Source organism: Vipera ursinii (assembly GCF_947247035.1).
Source record: "Vipera ursinii genome assembly, chromosome: Z".
Taxonomy (NCBI): Eukaryota; Metazoa; Chordata; class Lepidosauria; order Squamata; family Viperidae; genus Vipera; species Vipera ursinii.
The window spans coordinates 22,698,433-22,713,009 of NC_139517.1; positions in this window are offsets into that span (position 1 = coordinate 22,698,433).

The window sequence follows — 14,577 nt, forward strand, 5'->3', positions numbered from 1 at the left end:
TGATTTGACTGCTGAGAAACTTTTCTCGTGGATGCTCATCCACTGCCACTGTCCCTTTTTGTCCAAGAGCCTGTGTAAGGGCTCTGCCACTGCAGCCTTGTGTGGAAGAAAGGCATGGTAAAAGTTGAGTAGCCATAAGAAAGTCTGAAGCTCCCCCTTTGACTTAGGACTGGGAGCCTGCTGAATTGCTTTGAGCTTGGATTCAGCCAAGTGAATGCCTGTGGCATCTATGCTGAAACCGAGGAACTTGGTTGAATCTACCCCTATTTTACATTTTCCCCTCTTCAGTTTCAGCCCCGCTTCATGGAAATGCTGAAGGATGGCTTTGAGCCATTCTGCCAATATTTCTACTGACTCTCCAGCTATGAGGACATCATCAAATTAAGGGCACACACCTGAAATGTTTTTGAGCATGCGCTCCATCATTTCCTGGAACAGCCCTGGGGCTACACTGACCCCAAACTGTAGGCACCTAACCATGAAAGCTTCCCTGTGAGTAACTATGGTCTGAGTTTCCATGGGCAGTTGCTTGTAGGCTTGTGCCAAATCTAATTTGGTGAATACGCAACCTCAGTATAGTGATGCCAAAATGTGACTACAGGCACCGGATATGCATGAAGTGCTCTGTTAATATTGCACTTATAATCTGCACATATGCACACCTCACCATTGGCCTTAAGTGGGGTGAATATGGGGGTTTCCCACATCCCGCTATCTACTGGCTGCAACACACCTTGTTGCACTAGCTTGTCCAGCTCTGCATTGATTTTTGATGTGAGGGCAAAAGGCACTCTCCAAGGCTTGATCCATTCTGTTTATGCCAGTCACTTGGATGCCCAAGGCATAAAGCCAGTCTAGGCCGATGAGGCTTGTGCAGTGGCCTTCAACTACCACAAAGTCCAGGGGACCCTCAAACTCTTTGAACTGTACATTGAGCTTCTCCTTTAACCACTACGCATGAGTTTTGGAAATGCCTCTGCAGGACATTAGACGGCTTGAGTTTAACTCGTTTGCCACTGCAACTGCAAATGTGGTTAAAAGTTCCTTGGGAAACTATAGATAGGGCTGACCCTGTGTCCAGTACCATGTGGCATGGGATTACTTTAAGCTTGACTTTAAGAAGGCGATGGGCACCTGTTCTAAACACACTCCTTCTGCTGAAGCAATAGACAATTCTGTGTTGCCCCGGGGCCCCAGTACCTTTCCTGGGGAATTCTTCATGTGGAACATCCCTCTGGCGACCTTTACAGAGGGCAGTGATGTGGTCTTGTTTGCCACATGCCCGGCACATTGCTGTGTGGAACCTGCACTATGTCATCATCTACAGCCCGCACATAGTGAAGGGAACTGCCTTCTCAAATGGCCGCTGGCCTCTTTCTGGTAGCTTCTGCTCTCATGGTCCATGTTGGGGCCCTCGGCTCTTTCAGTGTCCTTATGGTGGACAGTTTATGGGCTGGGAGTGTTCTTGGAGGGCTGTAAGGCTTTGATTGCTCCCCCAGCAGCTTCTTTGGCCATTATCTCCTTCAGGGCATCTTGGAACATTAAGGTCTCCTTTGCAAACAGCTTCTGATGGAGATCCTTATTCCTCCACCCACATACCAAATGGTCTCTCAGTCTCTCTTTGAGATCTGTGAAGTTGCAGAGCTGGGACACCTATTGTAGTGCAGCTATGAATTCAGCAGCAGACTGTCCTGGTTGCTTCTCCCTTTGTTTGAATGCATGTCTCCATGCAATGATACAGAGCTTCAGCTTGAAGTGTTCCCTGAGCTTCTTTTGAGGTTGGAGTAGGTGACTCACTCTAGTGCAGCTAGAGTGACTAGGTTTTTGGCTATATCGAACATCGCCTGGCCATACATGCACAAAAGCATTGTCCTTTAAGCCATCTTTGCTAACTTGGTTAGTCCTCAAATAGTTCTCAATGTGAGAAATGTACTAACTCCACCTCTCGGGATTTACCATGTCGAACACTGACAGCTTGCCAACTTTGGTCATGGTAAGTTGTCACTGACCTGTCAGTGCCTTGTGCTGTTAAGGGTTTCTGTGTTGGCCCTAGGGACGGGTCCCTTAGGACGTGGTTGCCTCCAGTGTGGCTTGCTGGCAGACAGAGGGGGGAATGTGGTTCCTGCCAGGGTGCTGATGCCTGGTCTTACCCCTAGTGACTTCTGGCTCTCTCTTCCTTAGCAGCACAAACCACCTTCGTTGCCAATGTTATGTTTTGGGATCGGTGAGGCATTGATGAGGCAGTATGGTGAAACAGCAACACGCTTATTCAGTTAACACAGAAGCAGCACTAACTGCCACTTAACTTCTCTTTATATGGGCCGCCACTAGGTGGCAGCCAACGGGATTAAAGCAGTAATTCCCACCTAATACACAAGCTAACAGTTCTGGAGACAAGCAGTCTGGAGTTTAAATAGACACAGCAGTTAACTATTACTCAACAGTTTCCAAGTAATTTACATCAATACATAACAGCAACCTCAGTTACACAGCATGATATGACCAAGACTATCAGTTTGTATTTGAAAACACCACAGTATTTTAATCTGCTTGTTGTTGACTACTTTTTCAATTCTGTGTTGCTACCAATTTTTCATTACATGTCCATAATAATTTTTACTGTTGTTCTAATGAATCATTTTGGTGACGCTGTTGTGTCATTATTTATAATATAATTATTATGATTATATTTTTATCTCTATATAAGACTGACTTTTAATCCTAAGGGAGAGCTGGAAAATACAGTCTCTTAGTTTCTAGGTCCAGCACCTAACTATTGCAGTAAAGTGACTTTCCATAGTTAAGCCTTTAAGTGGCATCGATTTATTAAATTTGTTTGAGGCTTTTCTCACAATATTCTTTCAGCTTTTCCAAAATCTCATTCTTAAGACTCTCCAGATGGTTACCAATAGTTGAGTTCCTACAGTGGTCTTTAGGTGAAAGGGTGATGTCCTTGGACTTGAAGGAGTCAATGATGTGCTCATTCCCCTATTCTGAAACAGTACTTTTGGACAATTACCATCCTTAATGCAATTCTCCCTTTTTGGGAAGCAGTTAAACTGCCATGGTAACTCAGACAATGAGACAGAACAAATGGCCAGCTCCAGCTTTGAACTCTTTTCACATTTTGCTAAGGTTGACCAAAAAAAAGCAACATTATGAGAATATCAACTTTAAGAACAATGAAATATCTTCATATTTCAGTCAAAGGAAAATGTTCTTACTATGGGAGAAAGAAAATCACAGTTGATGAAGTTTATTTATTTTCATTGATCAATCAAAATACAAGTTTACAAAGTACAACAAAAATCCAGACATAAATCAGAAATCTATTTTCTTCCAAATTTTGTGAATACATCAATATAATTTAAATGTCATTCTAAAATAATAAATTGAATATGTTGATAGTGTATGTTATCTACTCTATCAGCTGTTCTCCAGGTAGCATGCAGATGGCATATTAACATACAGTATTCTGATGCTTACATATTCAGACAAGATTATGAGCAATGGAAACTTTATGTTCAATAATATTGTATGAATAATTAGTATAGGGTTTGATTTTTGAGGTACATCAACATAACATGCTTACCCTCACTGTAGTAATATTTTTTTCCCTGGACTATCCTCTCCTCTCCTCTCCTCTCCTCTCACCAACTTGTCAAAAGGAGGAGAATAATCTAGAAATAATAGTTTCAACTTTCTGGAAAACTGACATTGTGTTAGACCAATGGTATGGAATAACAAGAATTGCCAGCATTGTGAATCTTCTCTCTGAAGGTGAAAACTGGACATACCAATTTTATTGACACCTTTTAGTTACATATGACAATATATCCTGATCTAATTTAAGATCAATTTTATGTTCATGCTGTTTACAATAAAACTGATTGATCTGTATGCTATCCCTAAAATTTTGATTGTTCAAGGAAAAACTAATCAATATGTCTTCTAAAATCAAGAATAAAAGAAACTGAAGAGATAATCCCTACTTACTTGTTAATAAATTGTCTTAATCAAAACTTTCCCAGGGACTGATTAAGAAATTGTGTGATTTAATTTATTTACGATTTTGTAAACTGAATAATTATTTGCCACTTAGAAGTAGCTGATCTCCCCTTTTAATCTAAATATATAAATCTGAAATGTATATATTACATCTCTGAAGAAGCTTTATTATTGGAATTGCTCACTAATGCATATGGGTACATCATTATTTCTAATTCCAATCATAGTTGGTCCTCTATTGAAAGCAAGATTCAAGAATCATAATTCAACAGTCCATTTGGTAACATGTTTATGTTAATAAAACAAACTGCCAACTTAGATAAGATGGGAAGTATAGAAATTGAATAAATAAACAAATCATATAAAAAACAAAAGAACCTCATACTAGGAAATTTCAGCTTTTTACAACTATTAAGGATTATTATGCTTAATATCGTAATGACTGTAGATGAAGGAATAATTCAGGGAGCTTTGCATTACTTCTTGTAATTCCTTGCCCCAACCAAAGAATTTCCAAAAGGCAGCTTTGACATCTTTGTTCCTCATGCTGTAGATTACTGGATTCATTAATAAAGGGACGATAGTATATAGCCCAGTAAAAGATTCCTCCAATTTGGACAGAAAGGTTGGCATCAGGTAAGCTGAGTGAGCCAAAGGCTATTATTAACAAATAGGGAAACAACAATGAAGTGGGGGATGGAAGTGGAAAAGGCCTTTTCCCTTCTCTCAAATAAAGGCATTCTCAGCACTGTATAAAAGATCTGCACATAGCTCAAGATGGTTGCAGTTTTCCGATAGTTTAAGAAGATTATTAGTTGTAATCCTCCATAGTAGCTAAAGAGATTTCTTATTCTTTACATAAATTGGTATAATAATTCCAAAAATATCTTTGAATGTTTTTGTTATCCATATAAGTCTTATTCCCTTCTTGCAGAAATTTAATAAATAAATCACATTTTAAAAAATCACACAATCAAGTTATACAGAGAAACCCAAAATTAGGAAACCTCAACTAGTTGTCATTATGCTTAATAACATAATTAGATGAAAAAATATATTTGTATTACTTCTTGCTAAGATGCCCCCAACCAAGGAAGTTCCGAAAGGCAGACTTGATATCTTTATTTCTCATGCTGTAGATTATTGGATTAATCAGTGAAGGGACAAGGGTGTATAGCACAGTAAATGATTTCTCCAATTTGGACAGAAAGGTGGGCATCAGGTAGGCTAAGTGAGCCAAGAGGCTATTTCCAACAAATAGGGAAACAATAATGAGGTGGGGGATGCAGGTGGAAAAAGCCTTTTCCCTTCTCTCAACTGAGGGCATTCTCAGCACTGTGGAAAAGATCTGCACATAGCTCAAGATAATGAATATGAGGCAGCCCACTCCTAAACCTGAACTAATGAGAAGAACCCAGGTTTCACTCAGATAAGAGTCAGAACAAGCAAGCTTGATTAATTGTGGAACTTCACAGAATAACTGATTGATAACGTTGGAGCAGAAAGGCATTGAAAAAATATTCCCGGTGTGTAGCAAAGCATGTAGAAATCCAACCAACCAGGCCCCCACAGCCATTTGTAGGCAAGTGGACCCCTTCATTATGGATGCAAAGTGCAGTGGATGACAGATGGCAATATATCTATCATAGGCCATGATAGTGAGAATGAACAGGTTGGTTGTCAGGAAAAAAAGAATGAAAAACGTTTGCACTCCACATTCAGAATATGATATCCATGTTGAGTTCACGAATGTGTTAAATACTGCTTTTGGAATTATGATTGAAGAACAACCAAGATCACCAGTGGATAAATTGATCAGAAAAAAATACATGGGAGTGTGTAGATAATTATTGATTGCTACCAAAAGAATAATCAAAAGATTTCCAACCAAAATAAAAAAATACATAATCAGGAAAAGTATGATGCATAAAATCTGAATGTTGTGACTTCCAGAGATTCCAAGAAGTACAAAATTTGTTACATTTGTTCTATTATACAGGACTTTGTATTCTTTCCTGTATGAAAACAAAATGTACATACTAATATTATAATTAAATATAATATCAAAGAGTAACATAATATATAAAATATATCAAATAATATTGATCAGTTCAGTTATTTTATAAGAAAATCAATAGTTTAACCTCATTTGAAACAGCATTTTGTGTAATTTTGATATTTTATATATATATATATATATATATATATATATATATATATATATATATATATATATATATATATATATATATATATATATATAATATGAACATCTTTTACAATACAATATAAATTTTAAAGTTAAACATTTTATGTACTCGTGTATTTATCAAAACTATATAATTACCCATCTCTTGGAATGTGACTCTGAGTAGCTTATAACATTTCTAAACTCTATTTGGAGAAACTGGAATTTTCTGTAAGGAAAGTACACTCTTTTTCACTTGAGTTCATCCTGTTTCTCATTTCCCTTCCCATTCATTACATTTGATATATATTTTAAATATACCTTTATACTAACAGCAATTCTATCTTTCCTTATCTCCACTACATGCCAGTTCTCTTTCTTTACATTGATATATCATGTTCTTTTCTCAGTTCTCACCTTGCCTTTTCTAAGGTGGAGTCTTCTATTTAAGAGGAGATATATTACTTTCAACTATGGTTCTTTTATTTTGTGGTACATTAGTCTTAAACATGTTTTAAAAATGATACTGGAAATACAATCCTGGTTAGAAAAACATGGAGCTCATTTTCTATAGTTTTCCATTTACAGTGTCTTCTTTCAGTTCAATACTGTAAATGTTTTATAAATAGGGAAAAAACCCTAGGTATTAAAACCACATCCAAAATTCTCTATTTTTACAAAAACTTCTTAAAAATGTAGAATTAAACATTTTAAAGCATTTCCAAATTTCTGGGATAAATATATGGTAGTAAACCATAAGGTCATGAAAATACAACGATGAATTTAATAAAATGTCAATGCATTAAATATATCTTTAGAGTCACATATTTTAAGCTGACTAACTAAACATACTATAAGAAATATTGATTGAGAACAATTGACATGGCAGCAGAAACATCTGTGGAAATAAGTAGAAATGCCAATATTTGGAGATCACTGACTGAAAATAATGTAGCAACAATGCCTATAATAATATACAGTATAATTGAAATAATTACTCAGTGTTTTTTTTAAATTAAAAAATTAAAAAGTTAAACACAGAAGCAAGCAGGGATAAATAAGGCTTGAAGATACAGGAAAAATAATTATTGTTTGATTTTTATCTAGGTTAAATCAAATTTAGTTAAATGCCACAGTCTGAATATTTCTATATTATTCCCTTCAGTCTTCAAACAAGTTACAAGTAAAATTTTACCTCATATCTTCCATTGTCTTTTTCTCTTTAGAAATTGTTTCTATTTTTTACACATCTAACACATCTTCTCACCTTGACTACCTGGCTGAACTTGGTGTTCAGAGATTTTCTCTCATTTCTCCAGTACCTCAGCAGTAATAGGTCACAGTTAAAATGAGAGGGAAATATATATTTCTTTCATCCCTAGATTTTTTGCCTATGCTTATTATCCTGCAAAATTACCAGATCACTCTAATATGGCTTTTCTAAAGTCACCTATGCACATGGGACTCATTGCACAATAGTAAGTTTTGAAGGTTGATGCAATTTTTCAGCTTCCGTACTAATAATTTCCCCATTTTTGTGATGTATCTTTTTGTCCTGGTGGGAAATCTGTTTTTTTATACATATCTGCATACCTCAATATATTTCTTTCTAATTACTTTACCTACAAGTAGTCCTTATGGCTATTCATTTAGTGCCTGTTCAAAATTACGGTAGCACTGAATGTTATGGCTGCTTCAGTTTTCCCTCATGGTCACTTGATCACAATTTAATCTTCCCTAATCACAACCTGCCTTCCCTTATAGCTGACCACAGGAATATTGCAGCTTCCCCCACCTGCCTATTTTCAAATACCATGCTGGGCTTGTCTCTCACCCTGCTGGCTCCTTATAGGCCTTTGGCCTGCTTCCTGCTTCCTGTGTCACAGGGCCTAACATCCTTGGGTTTCCCTGGCTTTGTCAAGCCTTGCTTGATTTACCTCTTTCTTTTTTAATAATATTTTATTAATTTTCCAATTTTACATTTAAGTATTTAAAAAGCAACATGGTCACTGGGTTAATCAATAATTCGATAACAAATCTCAGGTTACAACATCATATATTTCTTCTCTTTTTAACTTAACATGTCTCATATTCAAGCTAGTACAGTTCTAGTTATTTCAACTCAGTAAAAACATTATTATTACATTTATCAATAAATGTTTAACTTATACATACCTTAATTACATTCAATCTTCATAAAATCCTATTATTTCTTTTACCCAATTTTAAGTTTCTCATCAATATTCCAATTTAACCTTTGATATTTATAATTTTCAGGCTTTGGATAACCAAGATTTCCCTTGTCTCAATTCATAACAAAATATAATATCCAAAATACACATTTTATCTATTTGAATGTAATATTGTTCTATTTCCTAAAAGTTATTTCCCTCCATATTAAATCATCTACTTAATAATACAATATCCCCTTTAATAAATCAAAACCATTATGTATATTGCCTGGGTTAATCAATAAATCAAACATATTCATAATAATTAATTTTCTTTTTACTTTTATGTCTAATTTTTAAATATTAGACAAATAAAGTCCTTATTTTAAACTAATTTCCAAGTATTTTAAATCTAATGACCGAAATTCCCCTTATCTCAGCATTTCCCTTGCTTGCCCTAGCATGTTTGTCTTCCATTCAATCTTTTCTTCTTTCTCGAATTTCAACTTTCAGTGTTGTCACTTCCTTTTCTGGATTTTCCATCATCTGTATTTGTTGGTCAGTTGAGTTCTCTGTCTTAATATTTGATTGCCCCACTTCTTCTGTTATCTTCTGCATTGTTGGTTCTTCGGTTGTAATCAAAGTTTGGGTTTGTGTATCTAAGCTGGTGTCTTGATATTTTATGTTAGGTTTTATTTTATCACAAGCTAAAAGAATGTTTTCATGTATTGCTTTCAACATGGAAAGAATCTTTTCCTGGTCTTCATCCATTTCTTTCACATGTTTATAAATAGTCCTTCTAGTAAAAGTTGTTTGTCAAGCAAGATTTTATAGTCCAAGGTATTTCAACATCTCATATAGCCATGGTGGCAAACCTATGGCACGCGTGCCACAGGTGGCATGCAGAGCCCTCTCTATGGGCACGCGCACTGTCTCCCCAGTCCTAGGTCTTCAGCTGGGTTTTATAAAACCTTTTCATTTTAGGCCTCCACTGTCATGTGCAAAAAAAACCCATGTTCAATCAATCTATCAATTTCAACTTTTCGTGGAAAAAAAAAGATCTTGCAAAGTTGGAATTGATTGAACTTTTTAGTCCCATTCAGTCTGCCATTACCACCACAGCCACGCCCACCCAACGGGCCATGCCCACCCAACGGGCCATGCCCACCCAATGGGCCATGCCCACCCGGCACTTGACAATACATAAGTGGGTTTGGGGTTGCAGCTTGGGCACTCGGTCTCTAAAAGGTTCGCCATCACTGTCATATAGTGACCAATATTCCTCAAGTAAAGAGATAGAAAAGCAATTTCCCACATATAACTCTGAATGTCAGTAAAGGTTTACATTCACAGTTCAACTACACCAGTTATGCTGCCCAGCTGTTCTCTTACAACTAAGACTCTCACACGTGGTGCCAAAGTCAGAAAAGTCTTATCTAAGGTCTGGGCTTCAAGTCAAGTCCCTTTTAGGAAATAACAAGCCGTAATACCAAACCTCACCACAAGATGTCATCGATACCATTTAAGTTTTTTTAAGTCCAAAATTTTTCTAATCCTTTTTTCAAATTTTATTTCTTTTTTGTAGATAAAAACAAGAGTCTCCAGTAAAAATAGGAAATTTTTTCAGGAACATATAAATCTAATTTGATTAAAATTGTTCTTTTAATGCTTTGATTCCCCTGGGTAGTCAGACGCCGTTATTCTTAGAGGGTGGGATAGAAATTCCTTTCCCTCTCTCCTCACGGGGGAAAGATCTTGCAAGCAGCTTTTACAGGAAGAGAAGTTACACTTGGGGTAAAAAGAAGATCAGATCTCACCCAGTTTCATCTGCATTGCTTTTGAAGTGCTTGGTGGTGAGTTTAACTTTGGCTGTCTGCAGCCTAGTGATGGGCCATATTGCTATGGGCCATATTTCCTCTGCCAGTTTGGAAGGCTGCCCTGGATCAAGCGGAAGGGCTGCTGGCCTCTTGTAATCAATCAGGGGTCCCGTCCTTGCTTGTCGCCCCTACAGGGTGAGTTTCAACCTTTTCCAGGGTCCCCCAGCAAAGTAAAATCAGATGTGGAAGATGGACTTGCCTTCCAGCATCCATGTCAGCCGCATTGGCAAACCCTTGATTTACCTCTTTCAAAAGTTATCTTTTGGAAAATGAAGCAGTTGTTATCTCACACAGCCTTCCTAAATACAAGCCACTTTGTGCCATCCTGGAAGCACCTGCCATTTTGGAAATGGCTGCAATCCTCGCAATCTGAGAATTCTAACAGTGCCCCAAAGGACAGCCATTTCTGAGAAGGCATCAGGTAGCTTTTCTATAGAAAAGCTGTGAAGTGCATTAACTTGAGATTTCATGATTTAGTAGGATTGCAAAGGATGCTGTGTGGGTGAGCTGGGATTATGCAGACGAGCAGAGCAACAGCTGAAGATGGCAGCAATGTGAAAGAAGTTAAGGAATTTCAACACTAGCCACAAAATGAACTAAATTTCAACATTAGCCAAGAGAGGATCTAAAATAAGCATTATTTCAGCATGAAACTCAAACGGTTATAACCATCAATTAACAAATTTGAACTAAACTTTAAATAAAAAATATAGATCTTTAAATTTTATTTAAAAAGTTAGGTTTTTGAATTTTATTTTTTTTAATGTTCCAAATTTTACTTTTATATAAATGTTAAATTTTTAAAACTAAATTTTATATATTTTAATTGTATGATTTTTATAACTTAAATTTGAAAACTTTTATATAAATTTTAATTTTTTTTAAATTTAATTTTTTAACTTTATAAACATTTTGCATCTTTTAATTCTTCAATTTTATATACATTTTAAATTTTTAAATGTTTATATCATTTTTATAAATTTTAAACAAAAAGAGGAAAATCTATTTTAATTTTTTTAATTACTTTTTTAAAAAGCATGGACAATTTTTTTTTGCTATTTTGACTTATAAAGCACATGCCATGTACATACTTATATCCAAAAAAGACTTAAATATCTGAGGGAACACCTGCCAGCATCAAGTTCCCTTCGTCCAGTGCGCTCCCACAGGGAGGCTCTTCTCAGGGTGCCGCCGGTAAAAGATTGCCAACGGGTAACACCCAGGGGGAGGGCCTTCTCAGTGGGTGCGCCTGCCCTCTGGAACCAGCTGACTCCGTTCATTCCGCTGGGACCTGAAGACCTGGCTCTTCGAGCTCTCTGGCCCAGGCTGAGAATTTTAATTCTAATTTTAATTGGTTTTTTTTTTACTTTTTCAGGGACTGTTATAATCTTTTAAATTGTTTTTAATTTTTGTATTTCTTGTTTTAATTACCCTGTTAATTCCCCTGAGTCCTTCGGGAAAGGGCGGTATACAAATCCAATTAAATAAATAAATAAATAAAATAAAATTCAAAGGGTCTGGGAGCCAAATTTAGCCCTCTGAGATTAAAAGAGAGTGAGAGACAGGGTGGGGGGAAGACTCCAATTAAAGGAAGAAGACTTCAGTTAAACTGACCACAGTAAGGAACAATTACCTAACATCAAAAGTAAGCCTTTAGAGTGATGGCAGTATGTTACCCACAGGAGGAAAAAAGAAATCAATTCCAATCTAATCTAATCTAATCCAGCCCTGCTGGAGTTAAACAATTTCCTATCCTCCCCTTAGAAAATAGCATGCAGTCACCTGGAGAAGGGACAATTGCAGAAAAAGTGTTCCAATTGTACAAAAAACCCCAAATGAGACAAGACTCCCCTAAAAAAGAAAAAAAAGATGTGTATTGATGATAGGTGATTCACTACTCAGATGAACTGAAGCAGCAATTTGCAGGACAAGCAAAGTAGGATGGTTAGCTGTCTCTCAGGAGCAAAAATCAAGCTGTGATTGAGGGGCTTACTAAAATAATTAAGCCCACAGATTTCTCCCCTTTCATGTGGGGACAAATGAAATGATAAAGTCCCTGACAACAATGTTAAGATACTATGAGTAGCTAGGCATAAAAACCAAAGAGATGGTTGTACAGGTATGCTCTTCTATATTCCCAATGAAAGGCAGGGATCCAATGAGGAATTCAGAACCATGGAAGTAAATTACTAGTTTAAGGGATGGTGCCATGGAGGGAACATTGGATTCTTAGACCACAGTGTACAATACCTGCATGGGCTTTTGTCAGGGGATGGGCTATTTTTGGAAACCAACTGGCTCACCTTATATGAAGGGCTTTTAGTTAAAGCTGGAATGACAGGAAAATAAAGATTTAGAAGCTAATTCCAAGCACAAATCTTAGGGCAAACAACCAAGTCTTAAGAAGGAAGGCAAGCTCAGACAAAAAAAAGGGATGTATAAAGCAAACTCAGGGTCAGCTAAAAAGAACTAAATGCCTATATAGTAACTCACGAAGTATGAGGAACAGACAGGATGAATTTGAAACTCTAGTACATGAGGTTAGATATGATATCGTTGTCATTATCAAAACTTGGTACAATAGGATGAAACACATGACTGGAACATAAAGCTAGAAGAATTTAAATTGTTCAAAAGGAACAGACCTATTAAAAGAGGAGGTGGAGTTGCACTGTATATAAGAAATAACTTAACCTTGACAGAAATGCAGTAGAACAATTATAAAAACCTTTTTGAATGCATTTGGTTAACATAAAAGTAAAAAAAAGGAAAACATTACCATAGGTGTATATTACAGGCCTCCCAACCAAACAGAGGAAATAGATGAACTTTTTGCTAATCAGATAACTAAGCTGTGTAGAAAGCAAATCACAATAGTACTGAGGGACTTTAACTACTGTAACATCAACTGGGCAGGAGTTGCAGGGATTGGGCATGTCTAGTCTAAAGAAGACAAGGACTAGGGATAACATGATAGCAGTATTCCAATATATAAGGGCTTCCACAAAGAATCTATTCAAAGCACCTGAAGGCAGGACAAGAAGCAACAGATGGAATCATGGAGAGATCCAGCTTAGTAATAACAAGAAATTTCCTTTGAATGAGAACAACTTATCAGTGGAACAGCTTGTCTTTCGAAGCTGTGAGTGCTCCATCATTGCAGGTTTTTAAGAAGAGATTGGCAAATATGGGGTAATCAAATAAAAGTAGAAAGACCAGATCAGTCATGAAAAGCCTATTTCTTTGCTTAAGAAAAGAATGACCCATGAAGGACTCTGATAATATTCCTTCCTCTGTGTGATTTCTGCCACATCTCAGTCCTTTACCACACTGACATATATGATACATTACTTCTAGCATTGAGAGATGTCATCACATTAAAAAAAACTGCTTTTGCAATCAGCATCTCAGAGTTGTTTATTTAATAATAATAAACTTATTACAGTCTGGGAGCAGGAGAACTTTTTCTACTATCCAATGAATCCCACCAGGCTCAAGGTTGACTCAGCCTTCCATCCTTCCGAGGTAGGTAAAATGAGGACCCAGATTGTTGGAGGCAATTAAGCTGACTTTGTAATAATGCCGCTTGGGGTGTGTGTGTGAAAGCCCTAATAAGCAGGCATATACATAGAATGAAGGCTACTGCTAAGCTTGTAAGCCGCCCTGAGTCTTCGGAGAAGGGCGGGATATAAATGGAATTAAAATAAATAAATAAAATATAAAATATTGGTTTTTATTAACATGGGGAAAAGGTGAAAGTTATGCATTTTGTCTTTTACAAAGTGCCAGTTGATCTAATGTTCAAGAGTGAAAGTCATAGATATGTATCACACACCTTATTGCCTCCAAACTCAGGCACCCCAAGTTTGTGGTTGAGCTGCTAAGAGTCAAGTGACAGCCAACTGTCACTCTTTAGAATGTTCCTGCAGTCAACTGTCACTAACAGAAATGTTTATTTTGTTGCCAGGCAAATAATCTGGTAGAACCTCTGTTCTGCTCTCCTTTCCATAGGGCCATATCATTTAACTATCATTATGCACAAGGCTGTATACTGTCGCCTTGCCTATTTAACTTATATGCAGAGCACATCATGAGAAAGGCAGGGCTAGATGAATCAAAAGTTGGAATTAAGATTCCACATTAAGAATTAAGATACCACTCTAATGGCAGAAAGCGAAGAGGAACTAAAGAGCCTCTTGTTGGGAGTGAAGAAGGAGAGTGCAAAACTTGGGTTGAAACTAAACATTAAGAAAACCAAGATCATGGCATCTGGCCCTCTCAATTCCTGGCAAATAGATGGGGAAGAAATGGAGGTAGTGACAGATTTTATTTT